The following is a 16,281-nucleotide window of genomic DNA, read 5'->3' on the forward strand; positions in this document are numbered from 1 at the left end:
TCGTCCGATCGAACCGGAAAATTTCAATTTTCAATGAAGCATGCAAGCGGAAAATTGCCGATTGTTTTTCCCCAATTCCATCCGGCAATTCCATCCGACGTGTTTTTCAGACGTGCGCTGATTATCCTTCAACGGCAGATACCGCAGGTCGACCTTGACCCAAAAGCACCGAAGAACGTTCGATTCTCTCGGCGTCTTTGGGGCGTTCGGGAATTGCACCCCCGAAAATATCATCAAAATAGGTCCTACCGAGCACATGTGCAGTGTAACCAGAACGATCGTATCATCGGTGAAAAATCTCAATCCTCGCAGCGACCAGACAGACTGCAACTAGGTCGAACTCGCGGAGGGAAAAAAGGAATCCACACTGGGAGAAAGATATCATTGCCGTAAACATGTGCACACGTTAGGAGCAATGATTGCTAATATATTCGTGTACATCTTACAAATATTCTATACGAAACAAAAACAGTTTGTATGTATACTATAGATTTCTATAGTATACATAGAAAATATTGCGGGAAATATCTGTATGTTAATAGTTAACATATGAATTTCATGGCTATCTTGCGTAGTGTTGCGTGCAGATGGCGTTTCTCTCGTACCGCCTAACCTCAAAATCCGTCATCCTCTTTCATACAAAAAATATTCTTGAGGGTTTATTTATCATGAATAATCAATAAATCATTAATAATAAAACGAAAGCAACTGAATATACCTAAGGAAGCATGCAAAGTGCCTTTGGAATGATATAATGTCAAAATTCAAAATTCAAAATGTCTTTCATCGGCTTTTTGATATGGTATTTAGACCCAAAAGGCCGATGAAAGACAAAATTTTGAATTTTGACATTATATCACTGTAAAGTTATTCAGCATTAATAAAATTCATACAAGTGTCTTTTCTAATAATTTTTATCCGATTACTTCATAAAGTCTATGAAAAATCGTAAAGGGCAGTCATACGTTAACTATTAACATACAGCTATTTGACATATAACATAGCTACGTTAACTATTAACATACGTATTATTGGCTCAAATCAAACACGCCTATGTTAACAGTTAAAAAATATGTTTGCTTCAATGTTTCTTTTCTCTCAGTGCACACACGCGAGCCACTTAATCGGCTCGCGTGTTTATCTCTCCGTTTACGGGGGTGTGGGTATATATAGTACGTCGTCTCTTTAACGGCGAGGCGACACGCAGAAAAACGCGGCGGAGGACACAGCGCGGAGCAAGGATATAATACCCACGAGCTTTCGTCTGACCCAGTTGTCCGCTGCAGCGTGTTATCGTTATAGAGCGCTATTTTTCGATCTCCTCGAGGCGATCGCGGTTTTTCGTCTGTATCTTCGTCGCGAGTGCCAAGTTTCGGGAAAGGAAATTCAGTACACGGTGTAGTAAGCTCGTTCGTTTGTTTATTTATTTATACCGTTTCCGTGTGTGTGTGTGTGTGTGTGTCGAATCGAGTTTCGGGATTTAATAGCGTCGCTTTGTCGATTCCGCGCACGATCGCGGACGAACTGGCACAATGGACTACTCGGTAATAAACATCTCCATCTCGGAGCGATATTGCCCTCGGCGTTGTTACCGCGATCGCGAGGCTAGTATATTCTTGCGGATAGCGAAACCCCACTGCATCATCGACTCGCAATCGCCCGTCGCGTAATCCTCTCCCTCTTTGCACTGCTGTTCGCGCGCGGCTTACACGTCGAGGTAATCGCTCGAGCGAGAAAAAGCCAGCGGCAGCCGATAGAGGACGCAGCTCCGAGAAGGCGCTCCGATAAGATATACCCGTATCGCCGCCGCTGCTTCTTCTTCCTTCTTCGTGCACTGCAAAGTGCGTGTCTCATTGTGCGAAGCGTGAGCCGACTCGAAAACGCGACGCGGCAACGTCTCGGATAAGATATCAAGCGTGGTGGTGGTGGTGCGGAAAACGCGATATTCGTTCCGCTGCAGACCTGGTGCAGAGACGGGGCACGGGCTGAATTTTTAATTATTCCGAGCTGGAAAGGTACTGGCGCGCTTTGAAACGTAACTGCGCGCAGTTTTAATGAATTTCACGGTTAATTCGTAGCCGGTATTCCTTTGAGAGCGAAATTTCAATTACGAAGAAATTACGAAATATCCTTACACCAGACGGGTTAAAGAGCTGCGCGCACTTTCCTCTCGCATAATTATCGATGGAAAAGTCATCTCCGCATCGCTGCTAAACAACAGCTCCGCGCAAAAAGAATTAATCAAGCAAGTTGATATAATATCAACCGAGCAAAAGCCTCCCGTTCTCCTCTCGACGTAATTAGATTTTCCCGGAAAGCCAGCAGCAGCAGACGACATCCATCCCGACTCTCCGAAGCAGCGCCGCCGCGCGTATAATTTTCCTCAAACGTTGTGTGCACACGCGCGCATTCGCATCCGCGTACAGTCGTGCGCAGTCTCTCACGCGTCGCGGCGAGAGTCAGCGAGTTTCATATTCCGCGAGCGCGCGTGGGGAAAATGATTAGCGCAAGCGAGCGCTTGATTAACAGTCGCGGGCTTAATTAACACCCCCGCGCTCGACACCTGTTAGAGCAAAGCCGCTCTGGTCGGCGTAAAAAGCCGGCTACTCGAGAGAAGCCACGGCAAACAAACTCATTTCCTCGGGCCGCTGCAGGCCTTAAAGTGCTACTGCCGCCGCTGCGGCTCTCTGCGCGTACTCGTTCCCCGGAAAACGAGAACGAGCCGAAATATTAAAGCGAGCGGTCTTATTAGCCGCGACCTCTTCCTCCTCCTCCTCTCTCCGTCCGTCTCTTCTTCTCCCAGCTCTTCTCCTTCGTTATATCTATACATCCACACGGAGAGTGAGAGAGAGAGAGAGAGAGAGAGAGAGAGAGCGGTTAAACGGTCAATTACGCCTCGTAATTTTCACGCGGTGGCCAATTGAACGCCATGGCGGCGTGATTAACTCGTCGCTGCAGCAGCAGCCGCTAATTAATAGTTCCGTCGCACCTCCCTCGATCTCAATTTTGCACCTGCGTGAGCTTATCGGCTGCTATCGTGACTGCCGTGTATTGGACGACGGAGCGGCGATCGATCGATCGGCAGAGAGCGGGATTGAGTTGTGACGTTGGCCACGTCTGTCTCAGCCTCGGGGCTGCTTGCCGCTACTTCGCGTAATGCTACGTTGTTGCGGCGAGTGCTAATGCCTGCGCAATTTATAGGCGGCTGTGTGTATAAACTTTAGCTTTGCAAAGACTGATATTTGCGCTTATCCCGTCGATTAATCCACGCGCGCACCGAACGATCAAGTTTACGGTCTGCGCTGCAATAATACACGCGCGTTCAGAGACAAGAAGAATTATTATATTGTGCGTCGGGGTTTCCTCCGCAACGAGGACGATTCGCATCTCATTAGCATTATTACCGCTGCGCATTAGCCCCGAGAATGGATCCACCGGAAGCGCGCCTATGTTCGGGGAGCGTAATAATTCAAATGAGCTCCAAAGCCCTCGCGCAGCGCCCAAACAATATAAAATCTGCTTGTGGAAAAACTCGGCGAAAATCCCTCCCCGCAGAGGGACCTCAGCCATTCATCCAACCCAGCGACCTGCATCTCTCTCTCTCTCTCTCTCTCTCTCCGCAAATTTGCATTATACGCGCACGGAGCGCACTACAGAGAAGCGGATTCATCTATCCACGACCACAGACGAATCGGCGGTGACGCGTCTCTGTCTGGCTCGAAAACGAGCGGCAGAGAGGAGCAGCTGAAGTGCCAGCAGGTTACCGCGGCAACGACACGTGCCGTTGGCTATGCGGACGAGATGAAGATAGAGGCAAAGTGCCGAGTGCTTCGCGAGGATGAATGGAGGACCAGGCGAGGGACTGCCGCTGCTGCTTGTGTAATGTCGAAATTTCGTTTAGGCTTGGCGCTGCTGCTGCGGCTCGTCGGACCTCCGGCTTCTCGCTTATTTGATGCGATTGTGGCCAGACATTAGAGCGACGAGAGCAGAAGCAGCGGCGCAGCTTTGTAAGAAGAGGGCTTCTCTCTGCTGTGTGCGCTCGGAATGACGATTGCTCCGCGGATGCGTGCAGTGTACTGCAACGTCGCTGCTGTATACTGCTTTATTAGGACGATGCACACTGCGCTATGTTGTTTGATTTCGCTGTTGATGCTCCTCCTCCGGGTTATTTTGACGGAAGTGTCCTTTGTTCCAATTAATTTGCTCGTACAGCGTGCATAACGAGCGACGCGAAGCGAGAAAAACACGGGAAATCGTTTTGTTTTCGAGACGCGTGGCTCACGAGGCAGCGCTTAAAGTGTTAAAGCCCGTGAATTACGGGATATGATGCCATAATGCGATGTTGATGCTATCAAGAAGAGCGCGGCGCATCGGTCGCTGCGCGTGTTTTTGTAGGTCATATCGCGATCGTCACGATATTATATTCATATACCAGGGCAGGATCTCGCACAGAATTACAAGTCATGCGGCTTGATAACGACGATAAAAATGCGTGGGCGTGTGCCGCGTTTTATCGCCGTACGACCTGTTTCAGACTTTTATCGGGCTAATGACGTTCGAAGTTCTGAAGCTTGCCGATTTAGAGGTGTATTATTTTTAAATCTAACGCTCTTGGAGAAGATGAGTGGCTGACGCACTCTTCTCGAGAAATGAACTTTACTTTTTAGGGCAGAAGTCCGGTCATCAAGGCTGCTCTTCTATTCCTCGACGACAAGTACTATTCGGTCATCGAGACCGCCCTGCCATTAGACGATATTAGAATCTACCTTTACCGCCGTTGAGATAACTCTTCAAGTGCATCGGTTTCCCTACCAATATCGGTTCGTTTTAATTGGCATGGGCACGCTTTGTTTTAATAATTTAATTCAGACTTGCAACAGCGTTTTTATATTATTTTCTCAATTTTCACTTTTTGAGGCGAGGTCCAGACTCAAGCATACGCAAACATTTCACGGTAAAACGAACAGCCAATCAGAGGACGAAATAGTAAAAGGCATTAAAAAATCAGCCATTTGATGACACGTTCAGGCGCATACTGCGGTGATCGCGCCAATGGCAAAAGGAATAGCCCCGCTGAAACCTCGGCCGCAATCGTCTTGTCTGCAAATGCCGCTGCGCGCAAGCTATACTACTACAACTCGCTACATGGATCGTCGTAGCCGCAGCGGCTAATCGTCGGAAGTGGCCCTCGCTCGTGTTCGTTCCCGCGATGATCGCTCGATCCGACCGGATGTGCGTGCGCGCGCAAAAACGCTCTCTTGTGTCTCTCGTTCTCGCTCCATACCATACTGCGCAGCAAGAGAGAGAGAGAGAGAGAGGGACGTCTGATGCCCTCGACACACGCATGACGACTCTGTTCTTCGTCGCTCTCTTGCTGACGATTCTTCGCTCTTTCGGCTCGTGCTCTATGAGCCGTAAAACTGCCGCGCGCACGAGGTAGCGTTGCAGACTTCTATCGTTTTGTTTCGTCGTCGGCTTTTCGGCTGGATTTTTTTCTCAGTTCTTGCGGTCGGAGGCGAAGACTGGAACTGTGAGAAGCTTCGCGCGGGCGTTAAATTTTTTACGGTCGTTGTTCGCGCGCTGTTTTATCGCCCCGATGAAAATATTTTGACGCGATCGCGAAAATTCAATCCGCGCAAGAACAATCGTTTGCCCGCGCGCGCTCGGAACCGCAATCCAAATAAATCCCGCTTCCGCCTGCACGCATCTCGTTCTTCTTCTTCTTTCCCCGCGATCGCGTCTGCTGTACACGTATGCATACGTCGTGCCGGCGGATAACAAGATCCAATTTTAAAGCTTCGTTCGGTGCATGGCTGCTATGTTGCTGCTGCTGCTGCTGCAGCGGCGTTTGTACGAGCGCGTGTATATGTGCATGCAGTCGGCGCAGGAGCGGAATCCCTGATTCGGCGAATTGCAAACACACATAGAGGGTCGAGTTCGCGAGGGGCTGAGAGAGAAAGAGGCAGAGGATGTGTAAAGAATATGGAGCAGGGGAAGAGTATACGTACTTGAGTGATGGGGAGGTATTGATTTTTAGATGCTGCGAATTATTATCGGGTCCTTCAAATTGATTTATGTACGCGTGAGTTATTACGGTTTTAATAAGGACTCCGATAATCTCTCGGAGGCGATTATAAACGCTTGATTGCTATTTTTATGGCCCCGTGGGTCTAATTAACCAGGGAAATTAAGTAGACCCGGTTACCTAGTCCTTTCTGGGTGAGAGGTGGGAATTATACGTCGTAATCCCGTAAGAAGTAGCTGAAGAGCATGGATTATACTTGGTTACCCTGCCTGCAGGCAAGCTTTATTATTATTCTATACTGTCAGAGATGCGGTTTATTTTATCATCCGTAATCAGATATTTTAACGAGCTTCTACAGGTGATAAAGCTTCGGAAGAATTTTTCAAAAGTGGAGTATCAAGGAATTCGCCATCACCATGAAAGTAATAAACATGCAATAGCGTCCTTTTAATCGGACGTAAAAAAAGTGTTGGCGAGGATTCCATTGAAGTTTTTATTGAAGCCATTAAGGCGCGATTATATAACAAAGGACTTTTACACGGATCCTGATAAAACTTATATTAGTCCTTTGACTGCACATGCGGGGCAATGACAGTCGCAATAAGAAGCCTCTGATCGCCATTACACGAATAAAAAAAAGATATGCGAAACTGATAGAACGCAACAATGACGGGGTAAGACGTGCGAGTACCAAAAGCTCGAGTCGCAGAAGCAGCGAAAAGAGAGCGATAAGGCATTACGTCGCATCTATCCGTGTTCTTAAACAAAGGGAATCAATCTGACTGGTAACATCGTCGACAATGTTATCTTAGAGGCAGAGGCAGAAGAGCGAGAGAAAACGACTCTCGAGTTGGCTTCCTCCCTCGGCGCCGCTTGTACGTGCTTAATCTCGTTAAAAGCTCGTAAATAGAAATCCCGCGATTCGAATCTCTTTACTGAAATGACGCTCTTCTTTTCTTCCTCGCAGTTATCAGCTTCGACGTTCCATCTCTGCAGGACGGCTGTCGGAATTCTATTTACGCTGATGCATTTTTAATTTCTCGAAGATCGTCGATTGACAGGTCTCTGTGAGAGCAGAGCAACCTAACTTTCGCGAAGGAGATAATGCGCGGCGGGCTGCATGACAAAGGCTTCATCTATCTCTCCGACAATCAAAGGAATATAACCTCAATTTTAAAAACAGCTCACTCCAAATCTTCTGCATAATAAAGCCAGGGGAATCAGAGCGAGCTCTTTGAAAATCCTTCTCCACGAGATCCCGCGACTGCGCGAAAGAGAAGCGAGCTTCTCTGCAGCAGAGATTTCTCAGATCACTTCGCTCTTTTGTTCTCCTCGTCTTCGGGCGCAGAAACAGTAATTTTCGAAAATATCTCGGGGGACGCTCTCTCCCCCCGCTCGCGAGCGCGCGGCTATGACCCAGTAAACGCTTTTCTTTGAGCGAGGGAGCAGCATCGAGCCCGAGAGCGTATTACGACATGAAAAGTTTTAGCCGCGACCTGCTTCGCTGCTGATATCACAAAAGTCTTGTACTTTGAATGGATGTTGCCCTTTTCTATAGTGATATCCGACAAGTTTCTTTTTCCAGGGCGACGTATAAAATTAGACTTTGGTTTTCCGCTCGATGCTCGACGACGATAATACGAGGGCTTCGGCAGAGATTCTTGAGGGAGCAGCGGGTGTATAGGTTGTTTGCTTTTTATTGGATTTTGATATCGGATAAAATTTCAGCACGGGAGCGATTACGCGCTGGAATTTATGTATGAAATTTCAAATCGACTTTTTTTCGCTGTTTTCTTTTGATAAAAAGGACGCGCCCGAGTGAGATCCACGTGAAAAAGATGAGATTTAAAACGTCGAGCAATAGCCTCAATAAAATACAAGGGGACGAAAAGTTACCGCGCGTATATACACCATACGGTTAATCCGGACGCGTAGGCAATCAATTATCGAGAACGCGAGCGAGGAAGAAAAGGACAGGGCAGAGTAGGCGAGGAGAAAGAAAAATTAAAATCGTAATTCCGGTTTGTCCAGTCTGGTTGCGTCGTCGCGAAATATTATAAACGAGGCGCGCAGTACGACGAAACGCGCAAAAGGGGAAATAGCGTAAAGTGCTCGAATGCGCTATCCCGTGTCATGCGGAGTTTGCGGATCCATTTCGCTTTTAATCTCTTTTCCTGCTCGGCTAGAAATGTTTGCCTTTTCGTTTTGCGCTTCGTGTTTGCGCATCGGCTATAGGCGGAAAAATGCTTTTTGGCTTATTAACGCTTCGTACTTTTCCATTGCATTTTCATTTCGAAGATCGCGGCGTGGATATTCTATTTTCATTGGAAAATATGCCAAACAAAACTGGACGATGATAATAATTGTAATTACATTCACGATACGTTAATTATTAAGCTTTGCATTAAACGCGAAATGCGCTAGATGTGTAAAATCGAATGTTCAAATAAAATTACGACAAAGCTGTCGCAACAGCGGGAGAATGGTTTGTAGTATCCGACCGATCCAAACGCGCCGTGTTACAATGAATTTCAAATTATTCGTTTGATTTCCAACAAGCAACGAATTAAATTACGCGCCAGCATCATAAAGCAACGTTTATTATCGCCGCCATCGTCATCATCGTCATCGAAGCATTGCGTCACTCCTCTCACCACTCGTCAAATTCACTTCTTTCCCCATCAGCGTGTGGACATTTAACTCTCAGCTTTTACGTCCGTCATTATCCATCATTAATATTCCTCCAGCGGCAGCGGCAGGAGAGAGATCTAAATTTAACGCGCTCTCGTTTGGCACGCGGCCTGCCGTTTAACAATTTTCCCGCGAAAACTGTTCCGCGCGCCCGCAATTTCTCTCCGAATGTACATACCTATGTAGCGCGGCTCAACAGTAGTCTTACGCGAGCCGCTGTCGATGATTCGTGCGTTACGACTCGTCAGCTCTAACCTCTGCTCTGCTCGAAAGAGAGAGAGAGAGAGAGAGAGAGAGAGAGAGAGAGAGAGAGAGAGAGAGAGAGAGAGAGAGATAGAGAGATGTGTAATTTGCGCCGATGTAACCGCGCGCTTATTAGACGCCGTGCGCGCGAGCGAGCTTTTTATCTCTCGCTCGCTCGCTCTCCGTGTTTTACGCTTGATTAAAAGGGCCTCGAGGCCTAATAAAAAGATTTACCGTAATGGGATATGGGGAAATTGCCGCGCGGCATGGTTCTGTTTTCTGCGAGTGCGTGATGGGGTGTGAAGCCCGGGCTTTACTTTTTTTGATGATGGATGCGACAATTAAGCCGAGTGTTATTTGGTACGGGCTTTTATTGTTTGGGGCGCGAGGTTCGAGTGATTCAGGGCTTTGCTTGAGGTTTAATGGATAATTTATCGTCGAGAGAAATTTCCTCCAGGAGCGAGATCGCTTGTGAAATTTGTCTGCAGCGCGTCGATAAATTGTATACAGTTTTAACCCTCTTATAATACAACGAATACTTACAACCGTGATAAATCGTAAAACCACTCAATAAGTGCATAACGATAAAGCTCGAAAGAGAAGCGCGAGTATATAAAGCGATAAACAGCAACGGCGTATAGCATTTTACCATATAACACAGAAAAACTTTGCAAGATTTCCTTACACGCACACGCCTTACGTGATCGGTTTTCGAGAGAGCCGCGCAAAACAGCCAATTCGATACAGACATATCCGTAGAGACCGCGACGAGGCATTTAAAACGGGGTCGAAGATCCCGTGGGAGGCTACGGAGCGCACGTTTTCTCTCTCCTTCTCGCGAAAAATTGAGATTCACCGCGAGCCAGCGCCAAGTGTTTTCCGCGAGATATATAAAAGTAGCGCGTTGTCGTCGCGGCTTTCATCGACTGCATAATGCTCGCGCGAAAAAGGATATCGCAAGCGAAGCAGGTGCTGTCGAAGAAAGAGCTGTTTTCATTTCAGTTTCGAGGTCGCACTGGGCTCTGTGTGCGTGAAAGGAGGGAATCAATTTTGCACGCGTTATGAGCGCGTTATAATATCCTTGATGGTCGAATTGAATCGAGTGATTTCAGTATTACACCTCGGAGTAGGGAAAATAAAAAAATGTATATCGGTGCTGCCTTATCGCAACATAAAGATTAAAGGAGTAACCCGATACGCTGGCTCCTGTGTAATTGTGCGCCGTTGAGAGAGCCGAGGTTTAACGGACGCGCGCGAGGAGCATTAAACTCTGTAGAAGGTAATTTAGAGATCAGAGAGAGTGTAATTCCTTGACAATGATTGCTAAACTTGTTTGTTCCTCGTCGCGCGCGGGCATTCATTTACAGCATCAGCTTAGCACTTGATCCCAAATTGGATAAAGCACTGTACACGGTACTCGAATCTGCCATTCATACCGAACTTTGCGGCCAATCAGTGTCACAAGCGCGGCGCAGTCTCTATTTCGCTATGTAATACACGCGCCGAAACTTCCTGTCTCTGCTCCTCTCTATAAATAGAGGTAGGTGTACGCACGGGGATGAAAAAATGGCGTTGCAACGAACTTTTCTCTCGGCCCGACTACATTGTGCGCTGCGTGTGCAACTCGATGGAATAAAGATCCGCACGTCACGATCCTTTAATCATGTACTACACATTCATCGACGGTCCGCCGCCTATATAACATAATGCAGGCCGCTGATGAAATTAATAAAACGCTGAATAATTCAACGTACGCACGTGCAGCCCGCGTGACTCTTATTCATACGACAAGAGAGAAGAGACTCCGGATTTCCTAATCTCCATAACACTGCTACTGCCGATGTCTCTGTCTCTGTGTGTATTAATAAATTCCATTGTCGCACCTCTCGACGACGGCGACGACGATAGAGTCATCGACACTGCAGCGGCGCCATAGAGCTTTTCTCTCTGCGGTGCACACAACGGCCTGCGCGCAAAAAGCATCGAGCAGAAATAGCTCGCAGCAGTTATGACTGCGAGTGTCTTCGCGCTCGCGTAAAGCCGGCATATAGTCGTCTCTCTTCGTCACGCCAGAAGACAGAAGCTCTCATATTTCGGAGTTACTACCTCCGTGTGTACACACCGCAGCGACGCGAATTAAAACAAAACAGCTCCTCTCTCTCTCTCTTTCTGCAGAAACCTCTCCCGCATGAAATTACGCGCTAGCGATAAAACCCTTACGCCGCGACTGCCTGCGGACACACAGAGAGAAGAAAGAAAGTTTAACGCCGCGGCCATCATAAATTTGTCCTATACCGGGCTCCCGAATGGCCCATCAAAATCTGCACTGCCTCGAGGGACATAAAGACGAGTCGACGACGACTTCTTTTTCTTTCTGCGGCTCCACGCGGAGCTATCGATCTGCCCTGAGCTAGCTCGGCTAGACGCGGCGACGTTAAAAGCAAATTGTGCGTTATATTGAACTCGAGCTTCAACGCCGGAAGTGCACTTGGCCGAATCCCTCTCTCTCGCGCGCACAGTCTCTTTGCGCCGTGTATTTTTAAAGGAGAAAATCGCGCTTGCGACTTTTTGGCTAATTGAATCGAGAGAGTAGGGAGAAAAATAACGGATGAAAAGGGCGCGCGCGCGCGCGCAGACTGGTGAAATTTACGAGGCATTGTGCGTATATGAGGCGATCGTTAAAAAATTATGGAGTAGTCTATGTACCAGGAAAGCGCTCCGAGCTCTCGAGTGCAAACTGAGACGCGTCCCTCGTAAAGTGTACCGTACACATGATTTTTATAATACAAGACAGCCGCTAAACCTTATACTAAACGCAGAAAAGCTGAGCAGCAATTCTCCTTCGAACGACTCAATTTATCATCGCCGCGGCAGGTCTCGCCTAGCCATATACGAGGCAAAAAAGCTCCGGCTCTTGACGCAGGCATCGGTTTCCCCATATCGACTCTCACCGCACACCATCCAAGCGTACTCTCTCTCTTTCTCTCTCTCTCTCTCTCTCTCTCTCTCTCTCTCTCTCGCTCTCTCAACACATCTCCATCCGGCGCTGCAACGCACTGTACACTGCACTCGCCGCCACCCTTTCCGGGCCGAAATCGATTCCGCGCGCGCGATAGTCGCTCGCGCTTCTGACGCCGGCCGAGAAGAGAGAGAGAGAGAGAGAGAGAAAAATATAGCTGCGGAAGCACTGCTGCTCTCATTTGCGGCTCTTTTGTTTTTCTTCGATTCTCTATACCAGCGGGCTCTATATAGCTGCTATCGGACAGTTCGAGGGTAGAGGGAAAACGAATGTCGCTAGCTGCTGCGCACACGCAGCGTGTGTAGAGCTTTTTGTTCGAGGCGCGCGAGCGTGGATGGAATGACGATCGGTTTATGATTTATGGGGAGAGACAGAGAGATGCGAACGGGCTTTGCGGTTTGGTAAGATGTCGATATAGTGTTTTAGTGCGGCCCGGAGTTATGGCCGTGGCGGCGCAGATTCGCGGGTTATCGATCTATATACGCGTGGCTTTTTTCGATACGCCGCGAGGGGCGAGAGACTGGAAGCGAATTTGTTTGACGAATTGCGAGAGCTGCTGATATCGGCGGATATTTATTGAAAAAAAGCGTACGCGCGCTCGGTTTTCGTTTTTTTTTTCAGGATAAATGCCTCGAACGTTCCGAAATATTTCACGCGAATATTACAAACTAATAACGCGAGCGAAAGTCGTCGAGAGTGTTTCGAGAAAAATGCGTTCGGGCGAATAAAAAGCGCTTCGCGTATGCGTTTCGAGGTATTTCACACAAATGAAGACGCGAATCAAACGTAAACGAAAAAAGTCGTTGAGAATATATCCGATAAAAACACTGTTATCAATCGCGGCTAGCTTTTTCATCCTCGAATAAAATCAATTTTCATCCCTTAATTCACTCGGCGCCGCAGCCATACTGTGTAAAAACAAAGCTTTCCTCCTCGAAAAAAAAAGAAACAAAAGCTCGCAACGCACACAATCGTCGCGTTGAAAAACCTCTCACGACGCGGCTCTCCGTCTCTCTCGCCGCGGGCCGCAGCAGGCATTATATGCCCGGCGCGTATTTATCGATCATCCGTAGTCTGCAGGCTATTGAAAGCCCCTGGCGTCGACGAGAAAATGCGTGTAAAATTTTTGGACCAGCGCGTGTAATTTGCATATTATAAAGTCCGCTGCGCGAGCTTGATTAAAAGCGTCGTGACAAGCTGAGAGAGGATTTTATTTTCGAGAGGAGCCTGCGCTCATAATTTGGACGAGGAGCGAGCTTAATTGAGAGGTGCGCGCGCGTTTAAATACGAGTGCGTATTTCGATTTTTATCTCCCTGTGGAAAATTCGCATCGATCAATCGTGGCGGCAATAAATACGTCTTCACCTTGTAAACGCGCGAATGAAAATCCTATCTAACGTAATATTTCATCGGTAACAACGACTTTTGCGCGCGTTACATAACGTTGTCGACATCGCAATGCAGCAGCAGAGAACAACGCGCGCGCTCGCGCGCACACACCCACCAGAAGCCCATATTCACTCTGGAAACTTGGCAGTAGCGCTTCGAAAATCCATTTCGCCAAGGAATACGACACTCCCTCTACAGACTGTGTAGACTTCCCGGGAGAGGGAAAAATGTCCAGCGCGCGACTACACGCTTCCGGGCGCAAAAACGTCGAGCGGCGCGGCAAAAAGCATCAGCGAGTCCTCGGAGAGCTCCGTCTACCTCCAGGGGATTCTCTCTCTCTCTCTCTCTCTCTCTCTCTCTCTCTCTCTCTCTCTCTCTCTCTCTCTCTCTCTCTCCTGCGGACATGCCTCGCTTATATATAAGATATACACTCGCGCGCGCGCGCGAGAGAGCACGTGCCGTCGAGGCTGCGTCGCGGCAATTTGCTCGCGCGCCAGCCGCGCGATGACACTTATAAGGGCTGCGCTGATGTGAATTACGCGCTTGGGGGGGTATAGCGCGGTTTTATGCGCCGCGTATTTTCCTGCGTCCGGAAGAGGCCTGGTGAGTAATATTGCGAGCATATTTGCGAATAAAATCGTCGATGTCGAAACATTTTCTCTCCAGAATTATATATAAATTACCGCTCATCGAATCGGCAGTCGATAAAAAAAGCTCTACGCCAAATCGACTACAAACACGGCGAGATTTTTTCCCCAGCCATATACATTTCGCTCTTTCCTAGCTCGCTTTCGATTGAAACTCGATGAATTCGAGAACACACACACGTCCACGTCGAAACCCGCGGGCAAAAATTTATCGTCGACGAGAACGCGACGCGCGGCTTTCCTTTTTTCGTCGATCCTGCAGCAGCAGCAGCGAGAATTCAATTTCACGTCCCGTAATAAACTTTTGATTCATTCGGCAAACTTCTTTCCACGATAAAAAGCGGACCATATAGCCCGTCAAATCAAGATCGCGCGCGTGGCCGTATATGTGACTCCCGAAAGCTTTTCGCCAGCTCACATGCACCTCTCGAGATCGAAATTCGATTTCGCGTAAAAACGCGCCCGCGATCGATCCGAGAGAAAGAGAACCGAGTACGGAAAAAAGGCATATATGACGGATCCGAGAGAGCGTGGGTTTCATAAAAGTGGGCTAAAAACTCTCTCGGCGCGAAAGCGCGCGCGGTAGGCCGCCGATAAAGGAGTGCATAGCACGAGGCGAGAGGTCTCGATGAAAATTTCGCAAGCTGTGCGCGCGCGCTCGTTTCGGCCCAGCACATTATTTTAGGAGAGCGCGCGGCCGCGATGATTTACTTTCAGCGCGCGACAGTGACTGCGGCGGCGCGTCGAGATTACGCGCGACACGCGTTGTCGCTGCACGCGTGAAAGGTGAGCTGATTCATTTTTTGGTCGACGTGCAGGGACAATGCTTTCTCGCACTTTGGCTAAGTAATCTCCGCGAGTGGGGTGTAATGTATGGAATTACGACTGAAAATATATAATAGCCCCGCAGCTCTCGCGCAAAGCACAGGGGGAATTATAAGGGATTATCGTGTGTATCGTGTACCTTATATTCCTGGATTTTCACTGCACAAAGGAACAAAGCGCGACTTTTCCCGCGCCCGGGCCAAAAATCATCGCTGACGAAAAAAAGTGTCGGCCGCGCAGAAAGCGAGAAGACTGGAACAAAAAAATTGAAAAACCTGCGGAATGGAACCCCCTATGGAAAAAAGCGAACGGATTCCAAAACAAAGGAAAAGCCCGTACAAGGCGCGCGTTACAATGCGCGACAATCTGCGCAAGTAGGGAGAGGAAGAGAGGAAGAAGGAAAGATCCCGTGGAAAACACGTGTCGTTGCGCCTGTTCGCTCGTGCGCGTGTACTGCTCGCGAGTCGCATTCCCCGGCGGATTATCGAGAGAGACAGAGGAGGAGGTAAAAAATTGATGTTCCAACGGTTAAAGCCAGTCCTGACTCGCGCGGCATGTTCGAACCTTTTTGAAATCGCGAAGAATCGATGGAAAAAACGCGCTCGACTCGATAATTAAGAAGATTAACTCGTCGCAGCTCTCGAGAGATGAAAACGCGCTTGCTGCTGAGAGCAAAGGCATGTACGTGAGATAAAAAAGGTCCCCGTCGTCGTCGACTCGAAATAAAGAAGTCTCTCACCTCGGGGCGCACGAGCTCGGGCGTTATTTATCTCATTGCCGCCACCGCCGCTGCAGGACAATTTAATCTCGAGATTCGTGCATTGTATTTCCGCGAGAGCCAGAAAAAAGAAGAGGGGGAGGCTCGCCCTCGGCGTTCGTAAGACGATGGATCCAGCTGCGGAAACTCCACATTGATCGGCGCACTCGCGACTCTCTCGCATGCCTGGCGAGAGTTGGCGGATAATTGGGTTTGGACCTCGAGATCATTCCAAAAAGAGCGATTCTTAAACGGGGTGGCTGCAGGCTCTTTCGAGGGGATCACGCGCGGAAAGTTTGTCGTTCGACCCGCGCCGACAGTATGCCAAGGGAGGTTGCGAGCAAAGCGGGGGATGATACTTTGTTCTCGACGAGGTGCTTATATCAACCGATGTTTATACGCTGTGGATATACAGCTCGGTCGCTGAAAAAAAAACAAAAGCGACGAAAGTACATCAATTTATAGCCCATAAATTCCTGCGCATCTGCACAGGCTCTCAGTCCGCTTGATATTCCGCGACTTCCTTGCGGTACATCTCTCTCTAATATCGAGCTTTGTCGTCGCGGCGGTATACGTAACGGTGACGTGCCCCCTCGCTCGCGCGTGACGATATATCTCGCGACGCGCGACGGTATATACCTATACGTACATATACTATAGGCTGGGGAGGAAATAAGAGAAGAAG

At 48.5% G+C, this 16,281-nt stretch overlaps 1 protein-coding gene across 1 annotated transcript in view; it reads right to left on the reverse strand.

The window, feature by feature from the left end:
• LOC100121936 (division abnormally delayed protein) overlaps positions 1-16,281 on the reverse strand; it is a 110,695-nt gene that overhangs the window by 70,933 nt on the left and 23,481 nt on the right. The gene's annotated exons all lie outside the window — the stretch shown is intronic.

This window comes from Nasonia vitripennis, chromosome 2 (assembly GCF_009193385.2).
Source record: "Nasonia vitripennis strain AsymCx chromosome 2, Nvit_psr_1.1, whole genome shotgun sequence".
Classification (NCBI taxonomy): Eukaryota; Metazoa; Arthropoda; class Insecta; order Hymenoptera; family Pteromalidae; genus Nasonia; species Nasonia vitripennis.